The following is a 20,508-nucleotide window of genomic DNA, read 5'->3' as shown; positions in this document are numbered from 1 at the left end:
GATACGAATGTATGTAAATAAAGTCGAAAACCTAATAATCATGGGTGATTATATTGTATTTTGTTGAGAAAAATGCGTAAACATTGGACGATTGAACCGTGGGAAATAGTTGTGTGAAGTGACGAATCACAGTGCACAATGTGGCGATCCGATGGCAGGGTGTGGGTATGGCGAACTCCCGGTGAACGTCATCTGCCAGCGTGTGTAGTGCCAACAGTAAATTTCGGAGGTGGTCGTGTTTTTCATGGAGGGGACTTGCACCCGTTGTTGTTTTGCGTGGCACTGTCGCAGCACAGGCCAACATTAATGTTTGAAGCACCTTCTTGCTTCCCACTGTTGAAGAGCAATTCGGTGATGGCGACTGCATCTTTCAACACGATCGAGCACCTGTTCACAACGCACGGCCTGTGGCAGAATGGGTTACACCACAGTGACATGCCTTTAATGGACTGGCCTGCACTGAGTCATGACCTGTATCTTATAGAACACCTCTGGGATGTTTTAGAACGCCAGCTTCGTGCCAGGCGTCACCAACCGTCAACAATATCTCTTCTCAGGGCAGCACTCCATGAAGAATGGGCTGCCATTCCCCAAGAAACCTTCCAGCACCTGATTGAACGTATGCCTGCGAGAGTGAAAGCTGTCATCAAGGCTAAGGGTGGGCCAACACCTTATTAAATACCAGAATTACCAATGGAGGACGCCTCGAAATTTGTAAGTCATTTTCAGCCAGGTATGCAGATACTTTTCATCACATAGGTATACTTCATTACCCATTCAGTACTGTCATACTTGCCTTTCCCCACGGCATCTGACATGTTTTGATCATACCACCTCTGTCCTTTCATCTCCTTCTCCTTTTGTCTTTGTCCATTTCCCCTACCCCATCTCTCTAACCATATCTTCCTCCCTACACCTTTTGAGCATATCATCATCCCCTCCCCCCCTCTTTCCATGCTTTCCACCTGCCCACTGCCCCTCTACACGTCATCCATCTCCCTCTCTTCCTGTTGATTTCCTTCTTTCCTTTGCAAAACCCTCCTCTATCCATCTCAATCTGTCCCTGGGCTCACCCATTGGCACACATAGTCCCTGCAATACAGTTTAATAAAGCAGGCTGATAGCTCGATACTATACCTGTAACAGACCTCTTGTGCAGGGCAGACTACACATCAGCAGCTTGAAAATCTTTTGTTTGCCCCTGGCAGACACACCACCGCGCAAGGCAGGCTGACAAAGTAGGCTGATATTACTTCAATACAACAGCTGTCATGCAGGACAGACTACATGTTGGAACCTGGAAAACCATTTCTTGCGAAAGGTTGATTTGGAAGGTTTATACTGTTCCCAGACAACATGCTCGTCATACATGGCAGCATATACGTCAGGGGCAGAAAAAGACGTTTTCTTCAGCATCTCCTCTCCTATTGGGGCTAGGTGGTTATAATCCACACAGTGCTGGTACTTGCATAGCCTGCTGTTTCTGTGACAAATTTGCTTTAAATCGACCCTGATGTTTGAGGGGAGATGCCAGACATACACACATGCATACACTCTGATTTAATTATGTAATGTATACTTTGCCTATTTGTTCGTCTTCTGCTTGTGGCATCGCCATGTTTAACTGAACTGTTGGTGTTAGATGATTTGGTGTCGATCCTGATGTGAATGATCCTACCACTGAACAGTCAGCAGTAACTCATTCTCCATCCTACTTAGCTTTTCGTAATGAATACTACTCCTGTTATACAACTTTAAGGTGCTGTTGATATTGCCCTATACACACCTGACCAGAAATCCTTACCTTCTTTCCATTTCATTCCACTCATCCCCACTGTGGAATACATCTAACAAATAATTGGGAACATAGAGTGCAAGTGCTGCATTTTAGGAAAAGTGTTCTGCAGAAGAAGATGTTGTAGAGAGGCGCGTCAAATCGGTGAGAAGAGTGGTAAGCCAAGGAAAATAAAACAGCCAGCATTTTGTCGGTATTTTGTACAATTAAGAAGTCTGGCGCCGTCGACGTCATGGTCATTAGCACAACAAACTCTTCCCTCTCTGAGAATTCTTCTGTGCTCATGAATTTCATTTCCTCTCGCGCGCGAGGCGCTGCCTCGAGTGCTAATTGGAATGCGCCACCTGTGAAGTCCTCTCTGGCGACCTCGCTAGTTAGCTTTCCTTAATTTGCCACTCCGGAGCCGTCCCTGTGTCGCATTCTTCCACCGCTCCTCCAGGCCGGACGGCGGGAGATGGGGCGCCGACCACACCTACTCATTATGGAGAGGAGTGCGGCCGAGGGTGACAATTACACCGGCCGCTGGACAGGCACTTCCGTCTCCTCTGTCTGGGACCTTTCACGGGCCTCTGTCAAAGGTGGCGGCCGGAGCAAAGAGTTGCCGCCGGATAATTGGAGTCCGACAGCTCGGCGGCCATTAGCACTATTGGTCTCGCCCACTCCTTGCCGGGGTCACGCGTCTGCCGAGTCTTTCATCGTGACGCCTTTGCAAGCTCGGCGAGTCACTGTTTGCTGGCGCCCGTCCAAGGCAGTGAGGGAGACACCTGTCACATCACCCATCGCGTACTTCTCTGTTTGTCCGGATGACCTTCCCTGCTGTAAGGGATCCACAGCCACATGGCTTAGGGCGGCCTCACACGGAGCGAGCTAGCTGACGTTTATATACACCAATGGCCATTAAAATTGCTACAGCAAGAAGAAAGGCAGATGATAAATGGGTATTCATTGGACAAATATATTATACTAGAACTGACATGCGATTACATTTTCACGCAATTTGGGTGCATAGATCCTGAAAAAATCAGTACCCAGAACAACCACCTCCGGCCGTAATAACGGCCTTGAGTCAAACAGAGCTTGGATGGCGTGTACAGGTACAGCTGACCATGCAGCTTCAACACGATACCACAGTTCAACAAGAGTAGTGACTGGCGTATTGTGACGAGCCAGTTGCTCGGCCACCATTGACCAGATGTTTTCAATTGGAGACTGATCTGGAGAATGTGCTGGCCAGGGCAGCAGTCGAACATTTTCTGTATCCAGAAAGGCCCGTACAGGACCTGCAACATGCGGTCGTGCATTATCCTGCTGAAATGTAGGGTTTCGCAGGGACCGAATGAAGGGTAGAGCCACGGGTCGAAACACATCTGAAATGTGACGTCCACTGTTGAAAGCGGGGTGGCCGAGCGGTTCTAGGCACTACAGCCTGTACCGAGCGAGGTGGCGCAGTGGTTAGCACACTGGACTCGCATTCGGGAGGACGACGGTTCAATCCCGTCTCCAGCCATCCTGATTTAGGTTTTCCGTGATTTCCCTAAATCGTTTCAGGCAAATGCCGGGATGGTTCCTTTGAAAGGGCACGGCCGATTCCCTTCCCCATCCTTCACTAACCCGAGCTTGCGCTCCGTCTCTAATGACCTCGATGTCGACGGGACGTTAAAACAACACTAACCACTAACCACTACAGTCTGGAACCGCGCGACCGCTACTGTCGGAGATTCGAATCCTGCCTCGGGCATGGATGTGTGTGATGTCCTTAGGTTAACTAGGTTTACGTAGTTGTAAGTTCTAGGGGACGGATGACCTTGGAAGTTACGTACCATAGTGCTCAGAGCCATTTGAACCATTCTTTGTTCAAAGTGCCATCAATGTGAACAAGAGATGACCGAGATGTGTAACCAATGGCTCCCCATACCATCACGCCGGGTGATATGCCAGTATGGCAATGACGATTATACGCTTCCAATGTGCGTTCACCACGATGTCGCCAAACACGGATGCGACCATCATGATGCTGTGAACAGAACCTGGATTCACCCCAAGAAATGACGTTTTGCCATTCATGCACCCAGGTTCGTCGTTGAGTACAGCATCTCAAGCCTTCCTGTCTGTGATGCAGCGTCAAGGGTAACCCCAGCCATGGTCTCCGAGCTGATAGTCCATGCTGCTGCAAAACGAACTGTTCGTGCAGATGGTTGTTGTCTTGCAAACGTCCCCATCTGTTGACTCAGGGATCGAGACGTGGCTTCACGATCCGTTACAGCCATGCGGATAAGATGCCTGTCATCTCGACCGCTAGTGATACGAGGTCGTTGGGATCCAGAACGGCGTTCCGTATTACCCTCGTGAACCCACCGATTCCACATTCTGCTAACAGTCATTGGATCTCGACCAACGCTAGCAGCAATGTCGCGATACGATAAACCGCAATCGCGATAGGCTACAATCCGACCTTTATCAAAGACGGAAACGTGATGGTACGCATTTCTCCTCCTTACACGAGGCATCGCAACATGTTTCACCAGACAACGCCGGTCTACTGCTGTTTTGTGCGTGAGAAATCGGTTGGAAACTTTCCTCGTGTCAGCACGTTGTAGGTGTCACCACCGGCGGCAGCCTTGCGTGAATGCTCTGGAAAGCTAATCATTTGCGTATCACAGCATCGTATTCCCGTCGGGTAAATTTCGCGTCTGTAGCACGTCACTTTCGGGGTGTAGCAATCTTAATGGCCGGTAGTGTAGCTGACGTTTACATGTTTCTGTTCGAATCGGAGCCCACGAGAAATTCGGGCCCCACAACGAGCTTATATCACACTAGTTGCCTTGCCCTACATACACAGAGATGAAAAAACACATGGGACAGTGACATTCACATATACAGATGACAGTAAAATCGCATAAACAACGTAGAAAAGGGCAGTGCAATCGGTGTGCTGTAATGTGTACTCAGGTCATTTTTGTGAAAAGCTTTCCGACGCGATGATCGCCGCTCGGCCGGAATTAATGGAGCTACACGCACTGGACATTTCATTCAAGAAATCATAACGGGAATTCAGTATTCCGGGATCCACAGTATCTGCATCTACATCCATACTCCGCAAACCATCTGACGGTGTGTGGCGGAGGGTACCTTGAGTACCTCTATCAGTTCTCCCCTCTATTCCAGCCTCGTATTGGTCGTGGAAAGGATTGTCGGTATGCCTCTGTGTGGGCTCTAATCTCTCTGATTTTAGCCTCATGGTCTCTTCGCGAGATATACGTAGGAGGGAGCAATATACTGCTTGACTCCTCGGTGAAAGTATGTTCTCGAAGCCGACCAGAGTGGCCGAGCGGTTCTAGGCGCTACAGTCTGGAACTGCGAGACCGCTACGTTCGCAGGTTCGAATCCTGCCTCGGGCATGGATGTGTGTGATGTCCTTAGGTTAGTTGGGTTTAAGTAGATCTAAGTTCTAGGGGACTGATGACCTTAGAAGTTAAGTCCCATAGTGCTGAGAGCCATTTGAACCATTTTTTATGTTCTCTAAAGTTCAACAAAAGCCCGTACCGAGCTACTGAGCGTCTCTCCTGCATAGTATTCCACTGGAGTTTATCTATCATCTCCGTAACGCTTTCGCGATTACTAAATGATTCCGTAACTAAGCGCGCTGCTCTCCGTTGAATCTTCTCTATCTCTTCTATCAACCCTATCTGGTACGGATCCCACACTGCTGAGCAGTATTCAAGCAGTGGGCGAACAAGTGTACTGTAACCTACTTCCTCTGTTTTCGGATTGCATTTCCTTAGGATTCTTCCAATGAATCTCAGTCTGGCATCTGCTTTACCGACGATCAACTTTATATGATCATTCCATTTTAAATCACTCCTAATGCGTACTCCCAGATAATTTATGGAATTAACTGCTTCCAGTTGCTGACCTGCTATATTGTAGCTAAATGATAAAGGATCTTTCTTTCTATGTATTCGCAGCACATTACACTCTGTCTACATTAAGATTGAATTGCCATTCACTGCACCATGCGTCAATTCGTTGCAGATCCTCCTGCATTTCAGTACAATTTTCCATTGTTATAACCTCTCGGTATACCACAGCATCATCCGCAAGAAGCCTCAGTGAACTTCCGATGCTATCCACAAGCTCATTTATGTATATTGTGAATAGCGACGGTCCTACGACACTCCCCTGCGGCACACCTGAAATCACTCTTACTTCAGAAGACTTCTCTCCATTGAGAATGACATGCTGCGTTCTGTTATCTACGAACTCTTCAATCCAATCACACAATTCGTTTGATAGTCCATATGCTCTTAGTTTGTTCATTAAACGACTATGGGGAACTGTATCAGGATCGAGCGAGGATTCCGAATTTCAGACATTACCTCTCACCACGGACAACGCATTGGCTGACGGCCTTCACCTAACGACCGAGAGGAGCGGCGTTTTCGTAGAGTTGTCAGTGCTAACAGACAAGCAGAACTGCACAAATTAAAGTGGGATGTACGACGAACGTATCCGTTAGGACAGTGCGACGAAATCTGGCGTTAATGGGCCACGGCAGCAGACGACCGACACGAGTATGTTTTCTAAGATCACTAAACCGCCTGCAGCGCTTCTTCTAGGTTCGTCGTCATATCGGTTGGATCCTAGGCGGTAATAAAATCGTGTCCTGGTCCAAGCTGGTAAAAACTGATAGTACGATTAGAGTGTGGTGCAGACCCCACGAAGCCATGAACCCAAGTTGCCCACAAGGCAGTGTGTAAGCTGGGCGTTGCTCTATGGTGTGGACTGTGTTCAGTCGGAATGGACTCTGTCCTCTGCTCCAACTGTAGCGAACATAGACTGGAATTGGTTGTGTTCGGCAACTTAAAGTCCATCTGCAGCCATTCAGGACGTTATACGCTACTGGCCATTAAAATTGCTACACCACGAAGATGACGTGCTACAGACGCGAAATATAACCGACAGGAAGAACATGCTGTGATATGCAAATGATTAGCTTTTCAGAGCATTCACACAAGGCTGGCGCCGGTGGCGACACCTACAACGTGCTGACATGAGGAAACTGTCCGACCGATTTCTCATGCACAAACAGCAGCTCACTGGCGTTGCCTGGTGAAACGTTGTTGTGATGCCTCGTGTAAGGAGGAGAAATGCGTACCATCACGACTTTGATAAATGTTGGATTGTAGCCTATCGCAATTGCGGTTTATCGTATCGCGACATTGCTGCTCGCGTTGTCGAGATCCAATGACTGTTAGCAGAATATGGAATCGGTGGGTTCAGGAGGGTAATACGGAACACCGTGCTGGATCCCAACGGCCTCGCATCACTAGCAGTCGAGATGACAGGCATCTTATCCGCATGGCTGTAACGGATCGTGCAGGCACTTCTCGCTCCCTGAGTCAACAGATGGGGACGTTTGCAAGAGAATAACCATCTGCACGAACAGTTCGACGATGTTTTCAGCAGCATGTACTATCAGCTCGGAGACCGTGGGTGCGGTTACCCTTGACGCTGCATCACAGGAGAGCCTTCGAGGGTCTACTCAACGACGAACGTGAGTGCACGAATGGCAAAACGTCATTTTTTCGGATGAATCCAGGTTCTGTTTACAGCATCATGATGGTCGCATCTGTGTTTCGCGACATCGCGGTCAACGCACATTGGAAGCGTGTATTCGTCATCGCCATACTGGCGTATTATCCGGCGTGATGGTATGGGGTGCCATTGGTTACACGTCCTGGTCACCTCTTGTTCGCATTGACGGCACTTTGAAGAGTGGACGTTACATTTCAGATGTGTTACTACCCGTGGCTCTACCCTTCATTCGGTCCCTGCGAAACCCTACATTTCAGCAGTATATTGCACGACCGCATGTTGCAGATCCTGTACGGGCCATTCTGGCTACAGAAAATGTACGACTGCTCCCCTGGCCTCCACATTCTCCAGATCTCTCACCAATTAAAAACGACTGGTCAATGGTGGCCGAGCAAATGGCTCGTCACAATACGCAAGTCACTACTCCTGATGAACTGTGGTATCGTGTTGAAGCTGCATGGGCAGCAGTACCTGCACACGCCATGCAAACTCTGTTTGACTCAATGCCCAAGCGTATCAAGGCCGTTATTACGGCCACAGCTGGTTGTTCTGGGTACTGATTTCTCAGGATCTATGCACCAAAATTGCGTGAAAATGTAATCACATGTCTCTTCTAGTATAATATATTTGTCCAATGAATACCGATTTATCATCTGCATTTCTTCTTGGTGTAGCAATTTTAATGACCAGTAGTGTACTCCCAAACGATGATGGAATTTTTGTAGATGATAATGTGCCGCGTACCCGGGTCGCAATTGTTCACGATTGGTATGAACAACATTCTGGACACTTCGAGCGAATGGTTTCGCCGACCCTGGAACATTCGCGGTACGTAACCGAGAGGTCAGTTCGTGCACAGAATCCTGCACCGGCAACACTTTCGAAATTATCGAAGCAGCATGTCTCAGTATTTCTGCAGGGAACTTTCGACGACTTGTGGAGTCCATGCTATTTCTAGCTGGTCCACTGTGCGGGCCAAATGAGATCAGAGTCGATAATGGGACCTATCCCGTGACTTCTGTCACCTCAGTCCACATCACGTTTGGGGCGAGGTTGGAAATCAGTATGTGACTGAAAAGTTAACCACCGAAGCCCTTAACTGTGTCATGTGTCAGCTTGAGTGTTTAAAGGCGCAGGTATGAAATATTACACTGTGTGGAATCATAACTCGCTCTCCACTGCAGAGAGCCGCTGCAACTCAAGACCTAGAATGTCACGACCTATGAAGCACGCCACAGGACGCGTAAATCTCATTGGCCCCAGTACTAGTTTGTGATGTCACTCTTATTCCACGTTGACGACACACTACCGTGAGTGAAACATAACATACGATGGGTATAAAAGTAACCAATAGACCACATTTTTTTATCAGCCAGTTGCGCTTGAAAGAATGTGATATTTGTTGTTTGATATTTCGGAACATCCCCGCCCGTATTGTTTCATGAAGTCCAGTACGTGGCGGCATTATATGTAGCGTTAAAAATAGCAGCTGGTGCGGAGGTGCGTTCCATGAAGAGAGCTGTCTTTTGTGTTGGCGGAAGAACAGAGCATCGCAGATGTTCATAGGCCGCTGCAGAATCTCTACTGAGACATGGTACTGAACAAAAGCACGGTGATTCGTTGGGCGAGGCGTGGGTCGTCATCGCAATAAGGTCGCACAAACTTGTCCGATCTCACACGTGCCGGCCGGCCACACGCAGCTAATACGTATGGAATGTTGGAACTTGCGGACACTCTCATTCGAAGTGATGTACGGAACATAGTCACAAACACCTCGCTGCTGAACAAAATCAAATGGCTCCAAGCACTATGGGACCTAACATCTGAGGTCATCAGTCCCCTAGACTTAGAACTACTTAAACCTAACTAACCTAAGGACATCATGCCCATCCATGCCCGAGGCACTGCTTAACAGAAGACCACAAAGAGCAACGAAGGACCGCCTGTGCGGAATTGCTTGCCCATTACGAGGCTAATTGCGTCAGTTTTTTGTCGAACATCGTCATAAGCAAAAAACATCGATTTATCACGAATCGGCAAAAACGGCAATCCATGAAACGCCGCCACACCACCTCTTCCGAATAAAAAGTTCAAAGCCAGCACCCTCAGCAGCTGCAGTCGCAGCGACGATTTTCTGCGAGTCTGAAGTGTTACTGATTGACGACCTCCCTCATGGTGCAACTCTGAAGTGTATTGCGCTAGCATGAGGAATTTGGAAAAACGGCTTCATCGTGTTTGTCGCTAAGAAAACTTCTCGCACTCAGTGACAACCCAAGGCTTCAATCAAGTCTGCGCAACCGAGAAGAGGTCACAAAACTTCACTGGACTGTTCTTTAATGCACACCGGAGGGATCAGTGCGCGAGTGATGAGGAGGTTATTGGTGTAACAAGACGTTGGCTCCGACATTGACCAGTAGTGTTGTAACATGCGGGCAAACACACTCTCCCAGAAAGGTGGCGTAAGTCGGAGACTATGTCCAAAAGTGGGGTTTTGCAGCCAGAAGTTTGCGGAATTACAAAGTGTTTAAGGATCCCGAATAAAACCAACCCCCTTTCAGAAAAATATGTCGTATTAGTTACTCATATGACAGTCTCACATGCAAAAAGCCTCTTCTTCTTCTTCTTTCGTTTCACTCTCCTTGCGGTACGTTGGATCAATCATTTCTTTGTGCGTTGTTCTTTTCTTAGGGCCCAGTATTACTTCATTCTTTCTGATCTTCTTTTCCTCTCTTCTTCCGAGCTGAAGAGTTTGGACTTTGGTGTGCATTTGTCTTGGAACCTCATGTTTTCATCTTTAGCAATTAATTTAGCTGTTCGATCAATAAGTGAATTTTCTGAAATCTTTAATTCTAGTAGGTCTTTCTCAGTTTCTTTAAACCAGTTGGGTTTCGTGTTGCGGTTACGGAAAAAAGTCAAAGATTTATTTAGTTAATCTGTTGGAATTCATTCTAAGAAGATGACCATAAAAATTTATTCTCCTTTTTCGCATAGTATCTGCAAGTTTTTCAATTTTCTTGTAGAGGGTTTCATTTTTGATGTGTATAACCTTATTGTCTTGAAATTTTGGCCCTACGATTTTTCTTAAAATGTTTCTTTCCTTTAGCTCAAGTTTCTCCATTTGGCCTTTGAAATTCGTGTTTAGTGTTTGTGCTGCATACAGTGCTTCTGGCTTAATCACTGTCTTGTAATGTGTAATTTTGGACCCCCACGAAAGAGATTTTTTGTTGTATGTATTTTTTGTTAGCTGGAAGGCCAATTTAAGTTTACTTTCTCTAGATTCCATTGCTTTGCTTTCGCCAGCATTCCAACTAATCGATTCTCCGAGATATTTGAATTCTTTTACTGTTTCAATCTTCTGTTCTTGAACTTTGAGGTATTTACATGAGTGCTTGATGTTTGTCAATATCTTAGTTTTTCCAAAGGAAATGTGAAGACCTATTTCAGCTGTTTCTTTCTTTAGTTCAAGGATTTGCTGCCGTGCCTCTTCCATTGTTTCAGCAAACAGGGCCACATCATATGCAATTTACTTTAAGGCTCTTCTTTTTGCAACCCAGTCTTACACAACTCTTAATATTTGTGTTCCATTGCCTGGCTACTTTCTGAAGCGCACAGTTGAACAGCAACGGTGAGAGCCCATCCCCGTATCGCACTCCCGTTTTTATTTCAAAGGCTTCCGATAATTCGCCCATAAATTTAACTTTCGAAAATGTATTTGCAAGGGGTGCTTTCATAATATTAATTATTTTCCTATCCAAACCCATTTCTTCCAGGGCTGATAATAGAGATTCTCTATCAATCGAATCATACGCTTTTTTGAAATCAGTGAAGGAGATTACGTATGTCTTTGCCCTTGATTTTTGGTTTGCCATAACGTTTTTGAGGTTTAGTATTTGTTCCGAACATGATCTACCCTTTCTAAAACCTCCCTCGTATTCCCCAATTTGCGGGTCCAATTGCGGCTCTGCCCAGTTCAAAAGGACTTTAGAAAGAATACTGTACGTCATATCCAGCAGTCACATTCCTCTGTAATTGTTGTGGTCTGTCTTCAAACCTTTCTTGTGGATAGGGCGAATGAGAGCTGTTCTTCATTCTGCAGGGATCGAAAACACACTTCAGTGTTAAGCCTCATACTGCTTCCAATGTTTTTTACATTTGCACGGCGTTATGAGTAACTGTGGGGTTGCAGAAGAAGAAGCAAAACGTACAAAAAATGATACATAACAGAAAAAAAATTTATTCCCATTAAAGGGGGTCAGTATGGGCACCGTTTGTGACGCCGCAGTCGTCAATACGGGCGGAAGAGAGGGTGCTAGCAATTCGCTGAAGTCACAGATAACAAGGGAGGCGCAACTGCAGCAACCCGCTTCGGAAAGCTGTTCGTTCGGTTGCCTACCTATAGATGCGAACTAATTCGATAAGAAAATACTGAGTGGATGATCCGTGGACATCAGGTCCAGCCAATGTGCGACAAACTGCACGCGAACCGGATGTTTGGGCCGCGGGCAGTCTGAGGCTCGAACTGTCTCAGCTTTAAAGTTTTTAACATGGCTGTCAATCAGCGACTGTTGTATAATACAAAATTTTGAAAAACACAGCGCTCAGTCGCGAACACAATTTGTGACCTAGGTTTCGGTTTCACAAGGGACACCTTCTTCGGACAAAATTAAAACTAAATATTACAGCATAACGTACAAAAAAATACGAAAGCTGCAGTCATACCTGACAGCGTCAGATAGAATTAAAGTAAAATGCAACAGAGGTGCAAGTCACAAGTTTTGTGTTGACTGTAGCAGAGGACACATGGCAGCCCCTAGTGACTTGCACCTCTGTTGCATTTTACTTTAATTCTGGCTATCTGATTCTGTCAGGTATGACTGCAGCTTTCGTATTTTTTGCTGCGTTATGCTGTAACATTTAGCTTTAATTTTGACCGAAGAAGGTGTCCCTTGTGACACCGAAACCTAGGTCACAAACTAATTGTGTTCGCAACTGAGGGCTGTGTTTTTCAAAATTTTGTCTCAACTTTACTTGGTACAAAGTGACATTCATTTAGTATTGCGGTGCGGCATTTTTCGGTCGGTACAACTCTCTTTACTTCGGTACAATCGTGGTGTCGCCGCTGACTATACTTATCTTTCTTTGTAATGTAGACTTTCACACATCCAGCGGACGTTTGCACAGAAAGAGAAGGATACGCGTTTTTAATATCTACTCTGGTGGAAATAAATCGCAGAAGTTAAAAATAATTAATGAAATGATTAACATTGCAAGATCACGGGTTAACGTAAGCTTGAGATAAGCTTTTTCAAAGGTGCAATGCTGGTACATTAAGAACCGGTGTAACTGCCAGAAGCCGGCCGATATGACCGAGCGGTTCTATGCCCTTCAGTCTGGAACTGAGCTGCTGCTACGGTCGCAGGTTCGAATCTTGCCTCTGGCATGGATGTGTGTGATGTCCTTAGGTTAGTTAGGTTTAAGTAGTTCTAAGTTCTAGGGGACTGATGACCTTAGAAGTTAAGTCCCATAGTGATCAGAGCAATTTGAACCATTTTGAACCTCAGATGTTTTGTCCCATAGTGCTCAGAGCCATTTTAACTGCCAGAATGTTGAAGGCAAGCACGCAAAGCTGCATGGACTGTGTTGTACAGGTGCCAGATATCAATTAGTGAGAGTAGTTCCATGCCTGCTGCACTTGGTCAGCCAATACAGAGGCGGTTACAGTTATTTGTGAATGATGTCGCATATGTGTTCAACTGGAGAAGGTTCTGGTGACCAAGCAGGCCAAGGTAACACGACAAAACACTGCAGAGCGTGTTGGCTTACAATCGTGGTACGTGAGCGAGCGTTATCCTGTTGGAAAACACAACAGACATTATCCTGTTGGAAAACACAACATACATTATCCTGTTGGAAAAAACAACATACAATGCTGTTCATTAATCGCAGCTCAACAGGTTTAATCACTAGACTGACGTACAGTTTTGCAGTGATGGTGAGTGGGATAACCACGAGAGTGCTCCAGCTGTCATACAAAGTCGTACTCCGGATCATAACTACAGGTGGAGGTATAGTGTGTCTAGCACACAGACCGTTTGGTTACAGGCCCTCAACTGGCCTTCTTTTAACCAACACACGGCCATCACTGCAACCAAAACAGGACCAAGCTTTCATTGGAAAACAAAATAGACATCAACCCTGTCCTCCAAAGAGCTCTCGCTTGACACCACTGAAGTCGCAAAAGGCGGTGCTTTGGGGTCAGTGGAATGCACAGTGCAGGGCGTCCAGGACGGAGCTGTCCGTGAAGCAACCGACTTTTACCAACTCGGTGTCACTACGTTGCGAACTGCTGCTGAGATTCCTGGTCCAGATGCAGTACCATACGCCACAGCCATACTCCGACCACGACGTTCTTCCTTGCGACCGTACATTCTCATGACCACCCCTCCAAGTCTTTCTACATCTACATGGATACTCTGCAAATCACATTTGAGTGCCTGGCAGAGGGTTCGTCAAACCACCTTCACAATTCTCTATAATTCCAATCTCGTACAGAGCACAGAAAGAACGGACAACTATATATTTCCGTAAGGCCTCTGATTTCCCTTATTTTATCGTGGCGATCGTTTCTCCCTATGTAGGTCGGTGTCAACAAAATATTTTCGCATTCGGATGAGTAAGCTGGTGACTGGAATTTTGTGAGAAGATTCCGTCGCAAAGAAAAACGCCTTTCCTTTAATGATGTCCAGCCCAAATCCTGTATCATTTCTGTGACATTCTCTCTCATATTTCGCGATAATACAAAACGTGCTGCCCTTCTTTGAGCTTTTTCCATGTACTCCGTCAGTCCTATCTGGTAAGGACCCCACACCGCGGAGCAGTATTCTGAAAGAGGACGGACAAGCGTAGTGTAGGCAGTCTCTTTAGTAGGTCTGTTACATTTTCTAAGTGTTCTGCCAATAAAACGCAGTCTTCGGTTAGCCTTCCCCACAAACTTTCCTGTGTGTTCCTTGCAATTTAAGTTGTTCGTAATCGTAACATCTAGATATTTAGTTGAATTTACGGCTTTTAGATGAGACTGATTTATCGTATAACCGAAGTTTAACGAATTCCTTTTAGCACTCATGTGGATGACCTCACACTTTTCGTTATTTAGGGACAGCTGCCAATTTTCGCACCATACTGATAACTTTCCTAAATAGTTTTGCAATTTGTTTTGATCTTCAAATGACACTATTAGTCGATAAACGATAGCGTCATCTGCAAACAACCTAAGACGGCTGCTCAGATTGTCTCCAAAATCGTTTATATAGATAAGTAACAGCAGAGGAACCTATAACGCTACTTTGGGAAACGCTAGAAATCACTACTGTTTTACTCGATGACTTTCCGTCAGTTACTACGAACTATGACCTCTCTGACAGGAAATCACAAATCCAGTCACACAACTGAGACGATATTCCATAAGCCCGCAATTTCACTACGAACCGCTTGTGTGGTACAGTGTCAAAAGCCTTCCGGAAATCCAGAAATACGTAATCGATCTGAAATCCCTTATCAACAGCACTCAACACTTCATGTGAATAAAGAGCTAGTTGTGTTTCACAGAAGCGGTATTTTCTAAACCCATGTTGACTGTGTGTCAATAGACAGTTTTCTTCGGAGTAATTCATAATGTTTGAACACAATACATGCTCCAAAATCCTGCTGCATATCGACGTTAACGATATGGGCCTGTAATTCAGTGGATTACTCCTACTACCTCTCTTGAATATTGGTATGACCTTTGCAACTTTCCTGTCTTTCGGTACGGATCTTTCGTCGAGTGAACGGTTGTATATGATTGTTAAGTATGGAGCTAATGCATCAGCATCCTCCGAAAGGAACCTAATTGGTATACAGTCTGGACCAGAAGACTTGCTTTTATTAGGTCATTTAAGTTGCTTCACTACTCCGAGGATGTTTATTTGTACGTTACTCATGTTGGCAGCTGTTCTGTAATATAGCAGAAGGGACATTCAGATTCTCGTACCCCTTTTGCACGACCCCGTTCGAACTCAGTGAGGTGTTGATAATAGCGCATTTGTCGCTAAAAGCCATTCTTGACTAACACAACTCACAACGTCCAATGTCAAAGGTAACTAACGCTCACTACCGTTATGGTGTATATTTAGAGCAAACCTGTTGTATATCGTTGGCGACGGCCTTCCCGCAGTGGATACAGCGGTTCCCGTCAGGTCACCGAAGTTAAGCGCTGTCGGGCGTGGCCGGCACTTGGATGGGTGACCATCCGGGCCGCCATGCACTGTTGCCATTTGTCGGGGGTGCACTCAGCCTCGTGACGCCAAATGAGGAGCTACTCGACAGAATAGTAGCGGCACCGGTCACAGAAAACCATCATAACGACCGGGAGAGCGGTGTGCTGACCACACACCCCTCCTACCCGCATGCTCACTGAGGATGACACGGCGGTCGGATGGTCCCGATGGGTCACTTGTTGCCTGAATTCGGAGTGTGTTGTATATCGTTAGTGGCGCTTCTAGCGCGGCAGTTGGCACCACAGTGACACAGCGAACTGTTAAAAATCGTTTAGTGAAAGAACAACTCAGAGCCAGTCTCCCGTAACGTGCATTGTACTGACCCCAAACCACCGCCATTTGTTTCGGTAGCGTCAAGCGAGAGCTCATTGGAGCCCAGGTGGAGATCCATTGTGTTTCCTGATGAAACCTGGTTTGTCTCGGTGCTGGTTATGAGGAAGGCAACTGAGGGCCTGCTAGCAACCAGTCTGCGTGCAAACACACACTAGATCTACGCTGGAGTTATCGTCAGGGGGTGCGATTTCATATGACAGCAGGAGCATTTTCAATGTTATTCCGCGCACAGTGAATCCAAATTCCTACATCAGTCTGGTGGCTCGACCTGTTGTGAACGGCATTCCACAGGGTGTTTTCCAACAGGATAACGCTCACCCACATGCCGTTGTAGTAACCCAACATGCTCTGCAGAGTGTTCTCCAGACCAGCACATACGGGACATCATCGTGCGAAGCCTCCAGCGCCATCCACAAATCCGTTAAGTGTCCCAATATTGACCGAAGAAGTGTAACGGGCATGCCACTCAGTCCCGTATTTGGCTTCTGTACAGCACACTTCATGCACAGATTGTGGCTGTTATACCGTTGTTAATGTACCAGCATTTCACATTTGGAATGGCTTACATCGCGCTTACGTTAACCTTTGATTTTGCCGTGTTAATCACTCAAATAATTACACTACTGCCCATTAAAATTGCTACACCAAGAACAAATGCAGATGATAAACGGGTATTCATTGGACAAATATATTATACTAGAACTGCCACGAGATTACATTTTCACGCAATTTGGGTGCGTAGATCCTGAGAAATCAGTACCCAGAACGACCACCTCTGGCCGTAATAACGGCCTTGATACGCCTGGGCATTGAATCAAACAGAACTTGGATGGCGTGTACAGGTACAGCTGCCCATGCAGCTGCAACAAGATACCACAGTTCATCAAGAGTAGTGACTGTCGTATTGTGACGAGCCAGTTGCTCGGCCACCATTGACCAGACGTTTTCAGTTGGTGAGAGATCTGGAGAGTGTGCTGGCCAGGGCAGCAGTCAAACATTTTCTGTATCCAGAAAGACCCCTACAGGACCTGCAACATGTCGTCGTGCGTTATCCTGCTGAAATGTAGGGTTTCGCAGGGATCGAATGAAGGGTAGAGCCACGGGTCGTAACACATCTGGAATCTAACGTCCACTGTTCAAAGTGCCGTCAATGCGAACAAGAGGTGACCGAGACGTGTAACCAATGGCACCCCATACCATCACGCCGGGTGATACGCCAGTATGGCGATGGCGAATACACGCTTCCAATGTGCGTTCACTGCGATGTCGCCAAACACGGATGCGACCATCACGATCCTGTAAACAGAACCTGAATTCCTCCGAAAAAATGACGCTTTGCCATTCGTGCACCCAGGTTCGTCTTTGAGTAGACCATCGCAGGCGCTCCTGTCTGTGATGCAGCGTCAGGGGTAACCGCAGCCATGGTCTCCGAGCTGACAGTCCGTGGTGCTGCAAACGTCGTCGAACTGTTCGTGCAGATGGTTGTTGTCTTGCAAACGTCCCCAGCTGTTGACTCAGGGATTGTGACGTGGCTGCACGATCCGTTACAGCCATGCAGATAAGATGCCTGTCATCTTAACTGCTAGTGATACAAGGCCGTTGGGATCCAGCACGGTGTTACGTATTACCCTCCAGAACCCACCTATTCCATATTCTGCCAACAGTCATTGGATCTCGACCAACGCGAGCAGCAATGTCGCGATACGATAAACCGCAATCGGGATAGGCTACAATTCGACCTTTATCAAAGTTGGAAACGTGATGGTACGCATTTCTCCTCCTTACACGAGGCATCACAACAACGTTTCACCAGACAACGCCGGTCAACTGCTGTTTGTGTATGAGAAATCGGTTCGAAACTTTTCTTATGTCAGCACGTTGTAGGTGTCGCCACCGGCGCCAACCTTGCTTGAATGCTTTGAAAAGCTAATAATTTGCATATCACAGCATCTTCTTCATGTTGGTTAAATTTCGCGTCTGTAGCACGACATCTTCGTGGTTTAGCAATTTTAATGGCCAGTACTGAATTCCCGATATTTCAGTAGACTACATTAATCATTTTTTGTTGTTGTGGTCTTTTTTCGTCAGTTTATTTGTCGATCGTTCCATCCTCGAACAGCTCGCAGGAAAAATGAGGAGTCAAATTTTTCAGTGCGAACTCTGATTTCCCTTTTTTTATTACGATGGTTATTTCTCTCCATTTAGGTGTAAATCAGCAAAGTATTTATGCATTCGAAGAAGGAAGTAAGTGATGGAAATTTTCTGAAAAGATCTCATTGCAACGAAAAAGTCTTGAATTATTGCCACTGCAACGCGCACATCATATCTGTGGCACTCTCCCATCTATTTTTTGATAACACAAAACGAGCTGCCCTTCTTCGATGTTATCCGTAATTCAGTAATGTAGCATAGGACGAACAAGCGTGGTACAGGCAGTCTGTTTTAGAGAGTTTATTGTCTCTCCTGAAGTGGCCAATAAAACACTTCATTAGCCTTCCGCACAACATTTTGTATGAGACAGTCATGGTGCCAGAGTATTTAGTCGAAACGACAAACTGTAAATTGCTATTACTTATTGTGTAGCCCAAAATAAACAGTTTCTTCTTGTAATTCATCTGGACGGCATAGTTATTACTGTTGAAGGACAAGTGCCACTTTTGCACCTTACAGATACTTTGTAAAAATGATTTTGTAAAGTCGCACAGAGTTTCTGCTGACTTTGGTAGGCTAACTGACAGCAACATCTGCAAACAATCTAAACGGCTGATCATAGATATACCAGAAACAGCGTGCTTGGTGCGTGGTGGAGGGTACCCTGCTAGACGTTTACTTTCCTGTTCCGCTGGGAAATAGGGTGAGCGAAAAAGGACTATCTACATGCCTCTGAAAGAGCCCTAATTTCTCGTATCTTATCTTTTCAGTCCTTACACGCCGTGTATGTCGGCGGCAGTAGAATCGTGTTTCAATCAGCATCAAATGCCGGTTCTCTAAATTTTGTCAACGGTTTTTTCTCGAGAAGAACGTCGCTTTAGCTCCAGGGACTCCCGTTTGAGTTCCCGAACATGTCTCTAATACTTGCGACCTGCCTGTAACAAATCTAACCGCCGGTCTCTGAATTGCTCTGATGTCTTCCTTTAACGCGAGCTCGTGGTGATCCCAATCACTCTGCCAGTACTCAAGAATGGGTCGCACTAGCGCTCTACACTCCATCGCTTTTATAGATGTACTCTCCCAGTAAAGCCAACGGCCTTGCCGCAGTGGTAACACCGGTTCCCGTCAGATCACCGAAGTTAAGCGCTGTCGGGCTGGGCTAGCGCCAGGATGGGTGACCATCCGGTCTGCCGAGCGCTGTCGGCAAGCGTCGTGCACTCAGCCCTTGTGAGGCAAACTGAGGAGCTACTTGACTGTGAAGTAGCGGCTCCGGTCTCGTAAACTGACATACGGCCGGGAGAGCGGTGTGCTGACCACATGCCCCTCTATGTCCACATCCAGTAACGCCTGTGGTTTGAGGATGACACGGCGGCCGGTCGGTGCCGTTGGGCCTCCATAGCCTGTTAGGGAGGAGTTTAGTTTACTCTCCCAGTATAGCGATGTCGAGCATTCGCCTTGCCAGTTACGAACCTGACGTGCTCGTTACGTTTGAGATTCCTCTGCATCGTTACGCCTATATACACTCCTGGAAATTGAAATAAGAACGCCGTGAATTCATTGTCCCAGGAAGGGGAAACTTTATTGACACATTCCTGGGGTCAGATACATCACATGATCACATTGACAGAACCACAGGCACATAGACACAGGCAACAGAGCATGCACAATGTCGGCACTAGTACAGTGTATATCCATCTTTCGCAGCAATGCAGGCTGCTATTCTCCCATGGAGACGATCGTAGAGATGCTGGATGTAGTCCTGTGGAACGGCTTGCCATGTCATTTCCACCTGGCGCCTCAGTTGGACCAGCGTACGGCCAGTGTAGGAGATCGCTCCCCACACCATGATGCCGGGTGTTGGCCCTGTGTGCCTCGGTCGTATGCAGTCCTGATTGTGGCGCTCACCTGCACGGCGCCAAACACGCATACGACCATCATTGGCACCAAGGCAGAAGCGACTCTCATCGCTGAAGACGACACGTCTCCATTCGTCCCTCCATTCACGCCTGTCGCGACACCACTGGAGGCGGGCTGCACGATGTTGGGGCGTGAGCGGAAGACGGCCTAACGGTGTGCGGGACCGTAGCCCAGCTTCATGGAGACGGTTGCGAATGGTCCTCGCCGATACCCCAGGAGCAACAGTGTCCCTAATTTGCTGGGAAGTGGCGGTGCGGTCCCCTACGGCACTGCGTAGGATCCTACGGTCTTGGCGTGCATCCGTGCGTCGCTGCGGTCCGGTCCCAGGTCGGCGGGCACGTGCACCTTCCGCCGACCACTGGCGACAACATCGATGTACTGTGGAGACCTCACGCCCCACGT

The 20,508-nt window shown here is 46.9% G+C and overlaps 1 protein-coding gene and 1 pseudogene across 1 annotated transcript in view; both read left to right on the top strand.

The window, feature by feature from the left end:
- The window catches only part of LOC124552592 (neuropeptide F-like), a 635,976-nt gene that overhangs the window by 524,617 nt on the left and 90,851 nt on the right, over window positions 1-20,508 (top strand). The window lies entirely within an intron of this gene.
- LOC124552761 lies at window positions 19,278-19,395 on the top strand (annotated as a pseudogene).

Source organism: Schistocerca americana, chromosome 10 (assembly GCF_021461395.2).
Source record: "Schistocerca americana isolate TAMUIC-IGC-003095 chromosome 10, iqSchAmer2.1, whole genome shotgun sequence".
Classification (NCBI taxonomy): Eukaryota; Metazoa; Arthropoda; class Insecta; order Orthoptera; family Acrididae; genus Schistocerca; species Schistocerca americana.
This window is presented reverse-complemented; position numbering and strand designations above follow the sequence as displayed.